This window comes from Pelophylax lessonae (genome assembly GCF_965119305.1).
Source record: "Pelophylax lessonae genome assembly, chromosome: 5".
Taxonomy (NCBI): domain Eukaryota; kingdom Metazoa; phylum Chordata; class Amphibia; order Anura; family Ranidae; genus Pelophylax; species Pelophylax lessonae.
In genome coordinates, this window is record NC_138772.1 from 308,572,635 (window position 1) to 308,586,611 (window position 13,977).

The 13,977-nt window shown below is 37.9% G+C and overlaps 1 protein-coding gene and 1 pseudogene across 2 annotated transcripts in view; both read left to right on the forward strand.

Annotated features, from left to right (window-relative positions):
• Positions 1-13,977, forward strand: part of LOC309556963 (cadherin-6-like) — a 567,199-nt gene that overhangs the window by 233,038 nt on the left and 320,184 nt on the right. The gene's annotated exons all lie outside the window — the stretch shown is intronic.
• LOC309555604 overlaps positions 9,508-13,977 on the forward strand; it is a 54,146-nt pseudogene continuing 49,676 nt past the window's right edge. Inside the window, exon 1 of the transcript in view lies at positions 9,508-9,634. The product of the transcript in view is annotated as an uncharacterized misc_RNA (transcript). The remainder of the gene's footprint in view (positions 9,635-13,977) is intronic.

Consider the following 13,977-nt stretch of genomic DNA (forward strand, 5'->3'; position numbering starts at 1 on the left):
GCCCTCAGTTATGCTTTAATAAATGTAGTAAGAACATGCAGTATGGGAATTCCTTTTTAATTTCACGATTTTTATTTTTTATTTTTATTATTTTTTTAAATGAGAGTGACAGGTTAGAAGAACTTTGGCACTTCTAGGGTGATTTAACAGTATGTTACATTTTTGGGGGATTAGATGTGTTTTTAAGTAACAACATGACATATGTTCTCACTAGTGGGCTTCCATGTAGGCACTAAAGAATGATTTACTAAAGGTAAATAGACTATGCACTTTGCAAGTGCAGTTGCACTCATTATCCCCAGAGCTTGATAAAAGTGGTAAGCTTCACTTTGCAAACAATATCCAAACAGACGCAAGGAAAAAAAGAAAATTAAAAAAAAAATGCATTGTTGCTCGTACATGATTGGATGATGGAAATCAATAGCGCTTTACCACATTTACTAAGCTTTGTGGTAAATGAGTGCAATTGCAATTCCAAAGTGCACAAACTATTTTCCCTTAATAAATCTACTCCTAAATGGCTGCCTATGTTAATTTTTAAACATCCTGCCTCTAGCGCAGAATGACATAAGAAAATGGAGCCCATTCATTCCCCCCTCCCCATATCTCGACCAGTAGCTACCGTACATACTGTACAATACAAAAAGTGCATAGGAACATGGACTTTGATGGCACAATACAACCTCACAGAGGACTTCACATTTTTTAAAAATATATCATTTTTTTATTTTGGTACCTTTAAAAGCAATTAGTTACGAAAAAAACAAATATATTCAAAATATTGGTTCACAAGTGGACCGATGTCCTAGATATTGGATACAGTTGCCCCAGACTATTTATTTTAAACCTTAATCCCTAAACCAGGAAATTCCTGTGTATCAATAGTGGGCAACCAACATCATGGCAACGAATCCGATATTGGGGTACAGTCAGCCCCACATGTTTCGTGCCCCATTTGCACTTCTTCAGGAGCTCTGTAGAGACACTTAATTCAAGAGTACATACTGTACATGTAAGTGATCTTTTCACAAGTAGTGAGCAAAATTGCAACTCTTTGCAACTGCAAACAATAGCTGGTGCTTTAAATTTTAAAACTTTCATACCCCATCCATACAGTCACAAAATCCTTAACATTTTATAATAATCTTTTTGAATCAAGCCAACCTTCAAGTGGTTTTTTTTTTTCTTTTCTAGTAATTTATAGAAACTGCTGCCAAAAATCAACTCACTGGAGTACAAAAATGAAGCTGTTGGGTGCCCCACATTGCCTTCCACACCATATAGAGAAAATGAACCCAGGCTGTCAATGACAGTTGGCATATGAAAAACATGCCCTTTCTGTAACATTAACAGGTGACTGCTTTTTTCAAGGCAGTATATAGACACCAGTAGCAAGAAGGGTAGTTAGAGATGGAATTGAGGGCTTACTTACTAACTTTAGACAAGATTTGGAATCTGCATGTCTGTCACAACAATGATTAGTATGCTTGTACTGAAAATTTTGGGGAAAGAAATGCTTGTAAAAAATAGATGGTTCAAATGTTGAATGTAACATTATAGATAAATGCTTGGGGAATGCAAAAGTAAGTTTTAAGAAACCCAGATACAGAGTGAAATTGTTGCGAGAAAGGAGTAACAATGGAGCAATTGTATGTTGCTTTGACCAGATAAGTGCATAAAACAATTTCACCAAAAGAGCAGAAGAGCAGTGACTATTAGAGGACAACTGGTATGCTGGGCCGGTTTCTTTGAATTCTCTTGATCTATCTGGTTAAACAAAGATAACTAGTTTGGCATCTAATGCTCTATGGAACACTTTTAGAACATGAGCTATTACATTTGTGTGGCAGATTAAAAATCTATTATTTGAGGGGTCTGAGGGTTGGCTTGGTCCTGATGGAATGGTTATACACATGTATATGTGTATATGTATATGTGGCTATATTTACACACTTTATTAGAAAAGCATTTGTACTGGATAAATAAAACAAATAATTACATTAGAATGGTATTCCTGTACATACTTAAACCTTTAAGTATGCTTTGAAACATGGTTAATTTGTAATTTCTTGCAATAATGAATGATAGGATTGACTGTTATGTTGGGAATTAGCAGCATCTGCTCAGGTTCATTCAAAGCATATGTTTAATGTCCCCTTGTGACACAGTAAATGCTTACTCTCTCTTGACGAGAAATGTATGTGCATTGCTCTTTAACAACTAAAAAGACTCATAAAGGAAATTTATCAGTTCCCATTAAGTTTTATTTTATAACCAATGAATAATAAATTTACAGTTGTATTGAGACTGCTTATTTTACTATCATAAATATTTAGTGGAGGTCTGTTAGCTTCAGTGGTGCTGAGTTTGAATTAGGGAAAAAAGAAAAAAAGACGAAGGCCACAAAATACGAAATTGCATGCCTATAGCAATTTAAAAAATCATGTTAAGTAATAATTTACATGTTTTTAGGAGGCTGTAAATTGAACTTTGGCCTATAACTGTGATAAAATTAACTTTTTCCCATAAAATCTGGACTTTTCATTGAATGTCAAAATTATACATTACCCTATGTTACCTGCCCTCATAAGACTTTTATGACTTTATGATAAAAATAACTTTGTGGCTTGTTTGCATCTAATTTTTACTTTGACATTTTAATGCTTGTTTTTCTGCATAGAACTAACCACTTACAGTATATGCACGTTGCTTGGTAGCAAAATGCTAATGTACATCTCTGAAAATGACCTTATGTCTTACTTACATGGGCTATTCTGGATGATGTTACTGTGTGATTGTGAATTGCCCCCCGTGCCCCATAACGGATGACAGCTTTTTCTCATACTAACTGGGTGCGACAATAATAGCTAACATTTGTAACATTAGTAGAAATTATAACAGGTCCACTGCAACATTTATAAAAGCATTTATATTATGAAGTTTCTATAGACTAGGGCCTCAGGAATATGGAAACATTTAGATTGTAACAGTACCAGAATCATCTCTACCCCTGTCCAAAGCTGATCCTTTCATTAGGTCCATTTACGCTAACAGCACATGCCTGCATACATGTGTGCTAAAATAAGTATTTCAATGTATTATTAAATGATGCAGCTTGTAAAATTGTTGATGGAGCTTTGAATAAAACCAATAAAGCACCCATCATGAATGTATGGGGGGTTGCTATGGCTCTCAGGAAAGAGAGTCATTGCAATGCCTGACCGGTTGAATCATTGGAGCTCTGTGGGTATTCTGACATTCCTAAGCCTTTCAAGAAGAAAATATTTTCTGGGAAAAGCTAATTTATGCACAACTTTTTAATGTAGTCACCAAGAGTGATGCACTTTTCAGGGGCTTGTCAGGAGCTTAATCCAATGGTAAAAGCAGGACACAAAATCCTCCTCGGTTAATTTGTCCAACTCACTATCCACAGCTTCAATTATCTCATTGCTTATTTTGAAAACTTTTGCAGACAGAGGTTCTTTAGGTTTTGAATATAACCAAAGCTTGCAAGATGCCATGCCATGCAATCAGGGAGGCGTTCCGCCAACTCAACACCAGGTCTGAATGGCAGTCATGGTTAAGGCTGAAACCAAAAATGTGTCAAAAGTGTGGCTCCCTAGGGGTAAGGTGCTCAATGCCATGTGGTAAAACAATGTTCATATTTATTTTTTGTTAATTCTTGTTGCTTCACTGGAGGAAGGGGCCACAATGAAAGCCAAGTGGTACTCAGAAGTCTGCTTGCCCAGAATGATGAGAGATGGCCCCCATGTGTGCCTTTCTACAACTTTCCTCCACCACGGAATGTTCTAACCACCCTAAGCTTTAAAACAGATCTGTGCTGGTGTGGTCAGTTTGTTTCCCTTAGTCCTTAATCAAAGCTACAGAATGCTTTGCCAACACATGGTATGCCTATAGTCCCGTAGTCAGCTCAGATGATATTCCCCACCCAGCCCAGTTTGGCTTGACTGACAGCAACAGCTTCTAGCAGCATTTTTGCCATAAAAAAATAAGTAGTAAGAGAGATGGGACCTAAAGTATACTGGAACAAATGGGATTGGTGGAGAGGCTCTGTAGTCATGTCAATACTAAATAAATGTCAAAGACCTATTTTTTTTTTAATTATTTTTAGGAAAATAGACTACTGTTTAACAAATAGCAATGCTTCTAAATATTGCAGTGTGTTTTCTATTTACTACACATAGCTTTAATATCATCCTACATGAACTTTTTTTCTGAAAAAATAAGCAATCAACTTTAAATGTATAAGAAGTATTAAGCAAATGTGTGTATTTAATGGATCTAAGATCTGTGTATCAGATGACACGGCATAAATATAACATTAACTCAAGACCTTATACAGTGCAAAGCAATCACCTTTTAGCACACGCAAGATAAAAATTGATTGAGTGCAAATCACAGGAGAATAAATTGCCTTATCACTGTTATGGCAGGCCAAACGGCGTCTTAGAGCTGAAAATGCTAGGTGACAAATAGTTTTCACAATTTACAAAATAGAGCATGCTTCTTGGATGCTAATTTAGTTTGAGTCTGGTATGGTTCACTGCTCTCTTTGTTTGCTGAAGGTAGCACAGTAAACTAAGTAAATGTTGATATTAGGATCCCAATATAGCTTGTAACCTGCCATTCTGGCTGGTTTGTTCTATTTTTTAGGTGGAGAGGCAAAAAGTATTTCTGTGCAAACCTTGCCTGATTTCTCCACACGGTGTTTGTATGTAATCTATGTTGAAAAACCTACCTTTGGGGGGGGGGGGGGATAATTTTAGATCTAAATCTTTTGCAAATTGTCAAACAGAGGGAGGGGTCTACATGGCTTTTTGTATATGTGAATCATTCTATATTGGAAAAACTAAAAGGGCCCTTGAATGGAGGATAAAGGGCCACCTATATTATATTGATGTAGGGCTCCTGTATGCACCCATCGGTAAACATTGTCTGGAGCTAAGACATAGTTATGATCCCAAAGCAATTCCCTACCCCTTTCTACCAAGGGGTAGGGATTTGGATAAACAAATAATCAAACAAGAAGCAATATGGATTTATAATTTGAGGGCAACTTCCCCTCCAGGGTTAACACAGCTGTGTCTTTTAAAGCATTTTTATGACATTGAGTGACCCTGATTAATGGTAGAATTAGGTGCTATGTACAATGGGATAATAATGCGATCCAATTTGTTGCCTTTCACAAGGGATACCTATGTGATTCAATTTGCTGTTTTTCTTTTAAGACGGTTCATCTATGTGGCTTTTTATGTGAAGTATTAAATATTGCTACATAATGTATAATATTACTGATGTATTATGCTTAGATGCTATGTCTCTGGAAACTAGTCGGGGTATCTCTGGCTATTGATGACCATGTTTTATTGGTCGACACCTGGACGCCCAGCCTGGATGGGGCAGGAAATCTTTTCTCCTAGCCATCCAAATCCGGATGGAGTTTATCCTCCAGCCAAAGGTGGCACTGCGTGCGGTGGGATGCAGCCTCATTTGATGTCTCTATCCTGAGGCTGTACTTGATGTCATGCGCATGCGCACCAATCTCGGCGCCCGTGCCAAATGTGACATCAGTGGGCCGCGCGGCCCTGTCGTTTCCGGTGGGACCGTATTTAGTTTGGGAGTAGCGGGATTTGGGGCGAGATGCAGCTGCGGTGGCCTCTTCTGCCGTGCCCACAGTGATTATATACAAGGTCAGGACCTACAGGTTTCAGCTGTATACCTTTGGCCACAACTATTATCAATTTGATTGTTACTATCTGGATATATGCTGGAGGCTAGTGTGTGGAGCTTTTGGGTAAAGGAGGTCCTTGAGGTCTGGCTGGCCGGGTGAACTAGACACTCTGGTCCCTGGGTGGTTGCCGACTGGGTAGTCAGAGGTATGGGGAGACACTAGTCTTGCTAGGAGGTCCATTTATGGGGATGACATTGGTGGTGAACGATGTTAGTGGTTTGTATTCTGTTCGTGGGAGGGGGGGGGTAGGATTGTGAATTAAATGTACCCTAGCTGGGATGAATATGGTGAATTGTTGTTATGGTTGATGTGTCGTATGTGTTTGTGGGGGGGTTTGGGATTTCAGGTGTGGTTTAAGTGCTTTGAATGGATGGTTTGGGGGTTGGATGTGTTTGTTTGATGTTAGGCTATGTGTTTGAATGTGGTGGGTATCGGTGTTTATTGTGAGATATGTTCGCGTGGTGTTGACAGTGTGGGTTTATTTAATGTGTTGGTGTTAGGTTATGTGATGTGTGGGGGACTATCTAGGCATGTTAATCGATTCAGTAACTATACTATGATATGCAAGGTCTCAAAGTATGGCTCCACCCTGATTTTTGGAAGTCATTTGTATTTCAGTTACTTGGATATAATTGTGGCCAATTTTAACCTGCTAGATACGGTCCAGTGTCCTTAAGACCTGACCCTGGTACATTACCAGGTGTCAGTTGGTCGTCCTATGGCCGGGGTTACATCCCGCTGTTTGGAGATAATAGCAATACATTGTGGAAAGTTTTCATGAACATGGGTTTACCTTTTTATTACATATATGGCAAGTGCAAATATAATACAATTAGGTAGTTATGATGTATAATATGTAGTTTTCTATCTTTGAAATTTACAATAACGTAGATACAATAACCAAGTTTCCTGAAGAAGCAGAGAAAGTGTTCTGTGAAACGCGTTGGACTTTTATGTAGCTACAGATATCACTGTCAATGTACTACAGTTTGAGTTGTGCTGCCTTCTAGCTGCAGATATGTTTTTATTTCTATTTGTAGACTATTTTTACTATGTTTAAATAAATAAAATGTCTCTCTTTTAACAAAATATTTGCGAATGGGCTCATCTCGACAACACCACTTCCTTTAAAGTCCCCCTTTTGTAAGAGGTATATCTCATACCTTCTGAATGTTTTGCTTGTTTACAGTATATTGGGATGTGGAGGTGGTTGGTCGTCCCTGGAACTGGTATAATTTATTTAATGTCAGAAAACCTACCTTATTATTTCATATAGCAGAAGAATAAAGCTACATTCACACCGGCTCTAGTAGGTATTCGGGGCTGTCTGCACAGCCAGCGATTACCTGTGGTAATTACCGCAGGTGATCTCTGGCTGTGTAGAGAACCGCAAATCTGCAAAGAAAACCACTGTAGTATCCAGTGCTACATACAGTAATAGCCAGGATCTTCTGACTAATGTGGCTTCCCCTGTGCACACTGAACACAACAGGTCTCTTGATTTGCACTACCATCATTCAGAGAATGACTTTTATTTCTTTCAGTTATTACAAGGCATTGATTGGAAAACATGGGGCGGGATGATGTCACAATCTACCTATGTCCAATCAGAAAATGCCTTGTATAAATAATTCCCTGATTGATCCTAGAAACAAAAACCATTACTTACTGTAGTATTTATTTTATTAATGTGTTATGTGGTGATCAGCACAAATTGTTAGACTTGTAAAGCCTATCCCAGTTTGTGCAAGATGTGAATCAGTCACAGATTTGCCTTGCTGGCCTATGAAAAACGTGATGTGATGTCTATGGCTTAGTTATCTGCCACAAATAGTTACTAACAGGAAATATGTAAAGCTTAAAAATGTGTAAATTTTACCTTTCCCAACTGTTTAGACTAATCAAGCAAGCCTTTTTCTCTAATAACAAGCTCAACGGGGTATTCTAAATCTATTACAATCCATATCAACCGCAGGACCCTGTAGCTTTCCTTATTCAAATACATAGCCGCTGGGGGTAGCTGTAGAGATGTTGTTATAGGAAAATACACCAAATGATATTATGCTCTTACATTCTGGTATGAACATTCCTGATTATTTAACCTATGAAGTCGCAAGGACATTGAAAGGACATTTTAATTAATTTACTACACCTGCACCTAAAGTTCAGACACACAACTAAATATGCAGAGGAAATATATGTAAGTGAGCTGCTTAACCTGCCAAATGACTTGTATTTCTGTCCACCCAGTTCTGGAATTTACACAGCTCTGACACACAAAGCCACTTAGTCTGGTAGGACACGAGACCTGATTTTTCTCTGCAGTAGTTGAATAATATGTCTGGGTCTTGCCCCCAACCCATGAATGGACAGTAATGGGGAGGCAGCACACAGATACCTTTATCTTTCTGTCGCCTGTCCTCTCCTCCTTGCACCGCAGCACATTTGATTGGCTCCTTGTGCTTTTTCTGCTGTACAAGATTTATAAAAGACTGATACTAAGTTGAATTCAAGTATTACCATATACCTCTAATTTAGTTTTAACAAGTTAATTCATGGCAAATAGTATTGTTGGCATGAATCATATTCATGATACATGCCAAGGCATTTGCGTCTCCATCGCCTTCCTACGCGTTTCATCATCAAATTACGCTGTATGGGGCCCTTTGTACTGAGGGTCTGAAGTGGATGGTAAGAGGCAGAGTAATTGGGTGTCGGTGGTGGCCTCTTCACATATATTCAGCTGCACCTAAACATATGACTTTCTTCTGATTTCTTTTTTTGGATGTGGACTTTTTATGAATTACTAATATCTCTGATTGTATAACGCTGCAACACCTTTCTTTTAATTTGTATTTATATACATTGGCATGTATCATATTCTCTCCCTAAATTATGCTACTACACTAATTGCACAATGAACATGAAAGTGTGCCGCTTTATGGTTTGCCTAGAAACCTCAGCCTATAGAGGTTACTCCATGTATTTGCCTTCTAATTTTTTTTCTATATAGTTCATCTTGTTTGGACACAAATAGGAGGGGATCTCAGAATAGATGGTTATAAGTTTTTGTTAGAACTTGGAACTGACCAAAATTTTTTATATCAACCACTTTATCTTGTAAGAAATTGGAAAGGCCTAATGAATTGTTCAGAGAGATGGTAGATGCAGTAAATGGCATTCAGCCAACCATTAAATGCAATAGCGTTGTGCGTCTCCAGCGCCTTCCTACACATTTCATCATCAAATGACGTTGTCAGGGGCCCTTTGTAACGAGGGTCTGGAGTTGATGGTAAACGGCAGTGTGATAAGGTGTTGGTGGTGGCCTCTTCACATATATTCAGCTGCACCTAAACATATAACTTTCTTCTGACTTCTTATTTGGATGTGGACTTTTTATGAATTTCTAATATCTCTGAATGTAAAAAGCTGCACCACCTTTCTTTTAATTTGTATTTATATACATTGGCATGTATCATATTCTGTCCCTAAATTATGCTACTACACTAGTTGCACAACTGACATGAAAGTGTGCCGCTTAATGGTTTGCCTAGAAACCTCAGCCTATAGTTTACTCCATGTATTTACATTCTAATCTTTTTTCTATATAGTTCATCTTGTTTGGACACAAATAGGAGGGGATCTCAGAATAGATGGTTATAGCTTTTGTTAGAACTTGGAACTAGCCAAAATATTTTATATCGCCCACTTTATCTTGTAAGAAATTGGAAAGGCCTAATGAATTGTTCAGAGAGATGGTAGATGCAGTAAATGGCATGCAGCCAACCATTAAATTAAGAGCTTCTACTGACTACTTGGATGTCACTGTGACTAAGAATAATGTGAAGATCTGTACTAATTTGTACAGCAAACCAACTAAAGGTAATAATCTATTGCAGACAGTTTCCAAGGATGCAACATCAAAAAGGGACAATTCCACAGCACATCAAGAACCTCTCCCACTGATGTCGTTTATAAAGTTGCAGCAGTTAAACTATTTGTAAGGTTGAAAGCCTCTATGCTCATTCAACTCAGCTAAAATGTAGGGATAATTTTAAAAAAAATTGGGTAGACACACAAACAAATCCTTTCCTGAAATATTAAAGGTAATAACAGGCATCTTATGGTACCGTTTTTCAAATGCCATCTGGTAAATTGGTTGACAGGACTATTTTACGAACCTGGTATAGAAAACAGATATGGAGTGTAAAGTCCATAGTTAAAATGTTTTTATGCAAGCTATGATATGAAAGGTGGGGCAGCGCTATACAATCAGAGATACTAGAAATTCATAAGAAAGTCAAGAGGCCACCACGGACACCTGATCACACTGCCGCTTACCATCCACTCCAGACCCTTATTACAAAAGTCAAGATGCGCAGTGATCAGTAATCCAATAGGCTCTTTAAGGACAGCAACTACCTTTTCAGCTTACTCATTCATTTTCCACCAGGACTTATATATCTTGCATGGAAATAAAAGAAACATTCCTCATAGTGTAAGGCTCTCAAACTAATTTTAATAAGCAGTAAAAAGTAGAAATAACACTCACATGATAGCGGTAAACAATTTGCATGTCTGTATGAAACAACTGGCATTTCTAACCAGCAAGATGTCCCCTACATCCTGGCATGCAATAGCGTTGTGAGTCTCCAGTGCCTTCCTACAGGTTTCGTCATCAAATGACATTGTCAGGGGCCCTTTTGTGATTAGGGTCTGGAGTGGAAGGTAAGAGGCAGTGTGATGGGGTGTCAATGGTGGCCTCTTCACATATATTCAGCTGCACTTAAACATATGACTTTCTTCGGACTTCTTTTTTGGATGTGGACTTTTTAAGAATTTCTAATATCTCTGATTTGTATAATGCTACACCACCTTTCTTTTAATTTGTATTTATATTGTTTTTTTGGGCAATATTGTGTCAGTAGCTTTACTAGATATTGTGCTAAGTCATTAGATATATTTGTTCTTTTACTAAGCGCAGCAGACATGAACATGCTAAGCTATAAAATGGCCCATTTGGTTGTTACTCTGGAAACCATTGTGGCAGGATAGTAACGAGAGACAATTTATATGTTCCTATTCAGGATTATTTGACAAATGAAAGAGTATATATAGTTTAAACTGGTAAAGCTTGTAAACTTCAGCTCCATAACATTTCTAAAATTTTCCCTTTTTGAACAAATGAAACTACCAAGCTACTCATTCGCTCCCTTGTTATCTCTCGTTTTGACTATTGCAGCTCCCTTCTCACAGGCTTACCTCTCCATAGGCTTTCACCTCTTCAGTCTATCATAAATGCTGCTGCCAGACTCATCGACCTTATCAACCGCTCAGTGCCTGCTACCCATCTCTGCCAATCCCTACACTGGATTCCGATTGCCCAGCAAATTAAATTCAAAATACTAACAACAACAACAAACAAAGCCATTCACAACTCTCCGCTCTTCTCAAGACTTCCTGTTCTCAAGCTCCCTTGTCTCCTCCCATGCTCATCTCTAGGACTTCTCCAGAGCCTCTCCCATTCTCTGAAACTCTCTACTTCAATCTGTCCAGCTATCTCCTACTCTGGCTGCTTTTTAGGCAATCCCTGAAAACTCATCATATTAAATCTTCAACTGATCTTTTATCACTTCAATCAACTCACCCCCCACAGTTATAACCTTTTGTACCACTTGCCCTACCCTTTTAGATTGTAAGATTGTAACCTCTTAACCCTCTTGTATTTTATTCTATTGTAACTGTACTGTCTCCCTTTAATATTGTAATGTGCTGCGTAAACTATTGGGACTATATAAATTCTGTTTAAAAATAATAAAATGCTCTTGTTTGTGCTAGAATATAGGAGCACATATTTACTAGTAGTACATTTGCCCAGAACATCCACTTCGGTAGCAAGGCATTTTAATGAAGCAGGTCAGGGGGTGTTGCATTTAGCATGTATAGTGCTGGACTGAGCACTTTTACAAACTGTAATGAGTATAGTTTACAGAGGAAATCTACCGTACAGTAGCAGGATCATGGGGCGTTTTTGGTGTACAAAGCAGAATAAATGAGAATTTAGGCCTAAGATATTTTTCAGTGATTTTCGCTAATTAGTGCTCTTTTTCTTTCAAGCATGAATTATAAACTTTTTGGATTGTACATTTTGGAAGGGGTGGCATGTGACATATCATTAATAACCACTATCATTTTAACTCTTCACTGTAGCCTTAACTTTGTTCTTCTAGTGTTATAAGATATTACAGTGCATTTAAAAAGTACAGTAGTGTGTAGTTTCCTGGCAATGCCTGGTTAATCTGATAACTCTGTTAGTTTGGTGATGTGACTTTCTCAAGTCTGATTTTTACACCTAAAGAAGTATGGCAATCGAAAACATATACAATGCCTAAATATACACATGTTTTTTTTTTTTAATCTTGAAGTTACTAAAAAATTCCAAATGTGGTAGGGTTGATTTACTAAAGGCAAATTGGCTTTTCACTTTGCAAGCAAAGTTTCACTTTGCAAAGGAGTTTTTTTTTACTGAATGAGGGGAAGCTCTGCTGATTTTTACCATCTAATAATGTGCAAACAAACATTTTTTATTTTCCTTGATTGAGTATTCTTTGCAAAGTGACATTTTACCTCAATCAATAAACTCTGGGGCAAATTCTCTTGCACAGTGCACCTTCGTTTGCTAAATTAACAGCCCATTTACCTTTAGTAAAGCAGCCCCTGTGTGTCCACATACAGTATTTTTGGCATTGAGGAGCTTCAGAAGCTGTTATGGAATGTGTTACCTGCAGAGATAGATTTCCAAAATAATTTAAAGGAATCTCTGTTTTCATGTTGGGGTAAGTATACATTTCTAGACATGAGTTTTTGCATAGCATGTTTATTGATTTGGTTTCATGTTGGAATTGTACATCACACTATTATTTTTTATCATATAATTCATTAAAGAAGAACTATAATACATTTTTTTAGACTGTTCTCTTCCTCAAATACATGCAGTTCTTTGTCCCATGTAGGTAAATGCTTTCCAAGTTTAGTTATGAAGTCTGACCTGCCCCCTTTTCAACATATTCAACAGCTAGGAAGGAGACGGATCTATCATAATTGCAGCTTGTCTCATACACTGTTCAAAATTCAGCCAGTCCAGCAGAGACTGGATGAATGCTTTTCAGTACGTGGGCTTCCCCTCTCAACATCAGTTGATTGTTTAAAGCAGAAATGTACCCATACAAATATTGTTCTTTAGCAAGAAACATACTTTCAACTTTAATAATTATGCCACCAGTGTGTGCTGGAAATTGCCTCCAGCATTGCTCCTGTTTCTTCTGGCTGGAGGCCACCATTTTGCTGAAGCCTGGAGTCCCTGAGCTGCAGTAAATCTGTAGGCTTTTAGCAGATAGGCCTCTAGTGGCTCTAATTTTAGGCACAGTGCTAAAAGTTAGAGAGCAACTGAGCATGTGCAGAGCAGGGTGAGACAGTGAATTACTGGATTTCAAACATTATAGGCACTTATTTTTAATATTTTTCATAGCTATACCTGCAAAGGGGCCAGCCTGAAGTGATCTAGCGGGAGATTATTTCTGACTAAAGTTCTACTTTAATCAACTTATGTCTAGGAGAGACATTGGAAAATTCCCCTTTGATTAGGGTGCCGCTGTCACAATACAATGTCCTGGGGGGGGGGGGGGGGAATTCCTCCATCCACAAAACCACCTCATCCAGTCTGCTGTCTGAAGTAAAAAAAATAGTTGTATTTACTGTGCATGGCTAACTTTAGGAAGCACCTAGGTACTAGGTGCTACATGTACTTTGTCCCATGGGTGGTAGAACAATTTACAAACAACAATGGTGGTAGTCAAGGGCTTTTTGAGGATCATATAGATACAAGAACAACACTGTGTATATAAAAACAAATCTATGGTTTGAATATAATGATAATTATGGGTTTCATCATGCTGATCATTCACATTTACTACTGAAGAAGATCTATTGAAACACGTCAAGTCTACAAGTGGATTGTGTTGGACCTAAACAATTACTTGAACCTTACATTTTATTCCATGTTTTGGCTTTTTTTGAATGTTATTATAAAATGTATGGTTTTTATATACGCAGTTTTTTTTTTTTTTTGTATCTATATGTTCCTCAAAAAGTCCTTGGCCACTACCATTGTTGTTTGTTAGTCCCCGTTCACACTGGGGCGACCTGTGAGGCGACCTGGTTGCCTC